The sequence below is a fragment of the Centruroides vittatus genome, unplaced genomic scaffold (genome assembly GCF_030686945.1).
Source record: "Centruroides vittatus isolate TY-2023 unplaced genomic scaffold, ASM3068694v2 contig_2769, whole genome shotgun sequence".
NCBI classification, from domain to species: domain Eukaryota; kingdom Metazoa; phylum Arthropoda; class Arachnida; order Scorpiones; family Buthidae; genus Centruroides; species Centruroides vittatus.
Window position 1 is genome coordinate 1 of NW_027121757.1, and position 3715 is coordinate 3715.

The 3715-nt window shown below is 30.6% G+C and overlaps 1 long non-coding RNA gene across 2 annotated transcripts; it reads left to right on the forward strand.

The window, feature by feature from the left end:
- The first annotated feature begins 1141 nt into the window (after positions 1 to 1141).
- Positions 1142 to 2931, forward strand: LOC136972051 (uncharacterized). 2 transcript variants are annotated; one of them, XR_010880276.1, is made up of 3 exons: positions 1142 to 1228; positions 2576 to 2696; positions 2771 to 2931. It is a non-coding gene; the product is annotated as an uncharacterized lncRNA (long non-coding RNA). The 2 variants fall into 2 exon arrangements; XR_010880277.1 differs by lacking the exon at positions 1142 to 1228 and adding an exon at positions 2441 to 2481.
- The last annotated feature ends 784 nt before the right edge of the window (positions 2932 to 3715 follow it).

Below are 3715 nucleotides of genomic sequence, written 5' to 3' on the forward strand. Positions count from 1 at the left end.
ACTTGTAACAAAATTAAGAGTTGTGCACGCTATTTATATAAGTCGCTGATACGAAAATATTTGGAATTACTCTTAAATCAGAGATATGAAACTTAATAGATTCGGGTCTTTTTTCCATTATGAAATTATTGAAAGATAACGTTCCTGTATATCCTATAACGTCTCGGATGACTCCTCAACGTTAACCATCGGAAATAAAGTAAAAGTTTGTAGTAGTTTTAATTAATACGTTTAATTATTTAATTTAATTATTACGTCTAATTAATACGTTCTTAATTGTAATTATTTTAATTGAAACGATTAAAGTGTGAAACATTGTGTGTTGACTGTTTCATATCTGTTTAATATCACCATCGAAATCGAGATAGACTCGAAACAATATCCTTGCAAACTGAAATTAAAATACAAGAGTAAAATAAACGTTTGTAATGGGGGGATTTGATTACGATTTTAAAAAGTCAATTCCGCATTATTTGAAGTTTTGTTTGTGTCATTTTCATTTAAAATGTATTGCCCTCATCAAAATAAATTAAATAAAATGTCGTTAAAGAACAGTACTTTTTCAATTCAAACGTTTCCCTTGAAAACAGTTAATGGATGACCGGCACGACTCTGTTGTTAAAGGAAAAGTATGATGTACAGGGGGCAAGCCACTATATAATTTGAGGTTGAGAGCATATGTTTTAAATTAAATAAATTAAAAATATGATAAAAATTTGTACTGTAAATACACAAGAGCATTTTTTTGTAATTTTGGCACCTTAATAAAATAAAAATTAATATTTTGTAAAGCGTAAATTTAGCTGAAAGTTTAGTTTTCTTTGAACTGAAGTTAAATTGTTAAAACCAAATTTTTGTTTTGTTTAAATATATTTTTGTTACTTTATATTTGTAATAATTACTTCAACAAATACAGAATTAAAAATATAATTCCATTGTTTTCGAAGAATTAAATAATTGAAGTAATTGGAGATTGTTTTTTAGTAATAAAAAGTTTTTCTATTTTTTAAAATTAACACAATTCTAATATATTAGATACGTGGTATAAAACTGTATTTGGAATAAATAACACAAACATATTTTGTAAACAAATTTGGAATTTATTTTATAAATAAAAATTATTATTTTATTTAGTAAACAGATCATTCGAGTATAAAAGTGTTGCTTGTTGCAATTATAGGAACAGTACTGGTGTATTTTTGGTTTTACTGATCTGCGTTAATTGTAAGTACACTTTCTAATATTTAACTAGTATATTTAATTATATATTATACCTCAAAACGTCCGGAAATGTAAAAAAATCGGGGATTTTTCTGTATGTATAGATGTTAGTGTGTGTGTGGAGCACGGTCTTGTTCACTCTCTTTGAAGTTTAAACAGAGGTTTTACTGTACATTTCACATTTTTCTTTCCCGGCAGTTACGTATAACTACCCAACAGGGGAAACTATGGGAATCGTCTCAGATTTAACCCACAAGGTTTTTTTTTCTTTTTGTGCAAATCTCCACGTTTTGAAATCTCCTGAATCCAAAACATAAAACAAACAGAAAAAAATGAGGTATATATAAATATATATATATATATGGGTTTGTGTGTGTTTGTTGGCATTTATTTTGCGTAATATCTCAGGAAAGGGTAGAGAATAAAAAACAAAATTTGGCATAGTGGCTTGTATATGAGGGGCATTGATGCTATTACATTTTGGTGATGAAAGGTGGAGAGAGTAGAAAGATACAGGGGGTCATGTATCAGGAGAGAGGTAGGACTTAATGCAGATTTTATTCGTTATTAACATTTAAAATCTTTTAGAAAACTTATCCCGTCTTAAAAGTTAAGCTTTTTGCCATTTTATGATAATTAAAATATAAAAATGTTTTAACAAAATCTGATAAAAGATAGCGCCACACAATTTTAATTTTTGCTTAATAATATAAAAGTATTTATTAATAAATGTTCATAAAAACCGGAAAAGTTACGCAACTCTCGTTTCTGCTAGATTTTTTGGTTTATTATTTACAACTCAATTAGATAGCAGGAATAGAAATAACAAAAAATTCTCTTTTAAGGGTTTATGGAAAAAGTGCACTTCGATGGTGATGAGGACTTCCTTAACATTTTTATTTCTTTAATTACTTTAAACTTTGGCCGGATTTTCTAGTAACTTTGTTAATATTTTAAAAATTTACATTTCAGTCGATGCCTTTTCACTTACGTTTCGTCTTTCTTCCTTTTTTAGAAGAGTTTCAAAAAAAGTTGTAAACGAATATACATTTAAACTATTACGAAAATTGATTGGCATATTAATGATGTCGTGTATTGTTGGATTTGGAAGCCATATTAGCATGACAGAATTTTTGCACATTATAAATCAAAGATTAATTGTAAATGCAAAAAGCATTGTTTCGTAACAATTTATTTTTTAAAGCTCAAGAATAGCAATATCGCAAAAGTATTTTTGACTTAAGTAATTCGTAAAGGAGCGTATTACCATAAGAATTTTGTAAAATTTCAAGTTCGGTAATAATATCTCCTATCTAATATATTGCTTATTTGCAACTTCAGATAAAAATAGAAGAAATTCATATAAATAGCGGGTCATTACATTGTTTCGGGCTACTTTTGTTGTGTTGGAAGCGTTAGAAGTGAAATGGAGAATGTGAAGATCTTGCTGTTAATCTGCGTGATTTACGTCATCGGTGAGTGTAAATTTAAGATATAAATTTTCGAGATTGATAACATAACGTATGGAATCTTACTACTTTTGTTGTAGGATTTTCCTCTGTCAACGGATACGAGATTTGCACTGCAGAACAAGTTAAGGGAGAATGTAACCTGGAGTGCGTGGTAGCCAAATTACGCTTGTGCAGTGCGGAACCGCCTTGTGAATGTCCCAAACCTCCGGATCGACGAGGAAAAGAAAATGGAAAGAAAAGAGGAAAATATGGTGGTAAACATAAATGGGGGTGACGTAAAGATCAAAGAACAGTTTTATAAGAATAAAGTTTTTGAAAGATTTTCCTATGTCCAATTGATAGATTGTAAAATTGAAGAAGTTTTATTTTATAAAAACAATACTTAGAAAATTTTGTCTTACTTAATAAGAATTTTATAATATTTCATAAAATGACAAAACCCTTTTAGTTTGAATAAATATTTTTGATCTTATAATGCCTAATTTTAATTCATTATTTTAACACTGGGCTATTTGTTCTTACTCTTGCTGTTTTCCTAAAATACATTACTTGTTTAACAATCATTAAATCAATGGACAATAGTTAGAGGGATTGACTTCGATACGGCAGCGGACCAGATAACTTCACGGTAGGTGTGGTTTATACAAATGCACAAATGAAAATACCCCAGATGCCAGAGTAATATAAGAAATTTGAATACTGTATGCATCTGCGATACGTTCCTCGTGGACTTATAGGTCCACCAGTGGCCAAGCAGTTCCATTCCTTGAACACTGGGAGTTCGGTCATGGGTTAGCGCCTCGCCAGGAAGGGCTGGCCAGGTGAAGTTTTCCTGGTTTTCTCCACGTCTGTAACGCCTAAATAGAGGCAAGTTGCCCTTAAAAGACCTCCCGGAAGACATGTTCCCCGCGTAACGACCATAAACGACAACATATAACTACTGCGTCACATAAAGATTCCGCCACACTTTATTACGGGGCGTCATAGCTTAGAAGCTCATGCCCAACATACTGATACAAGAC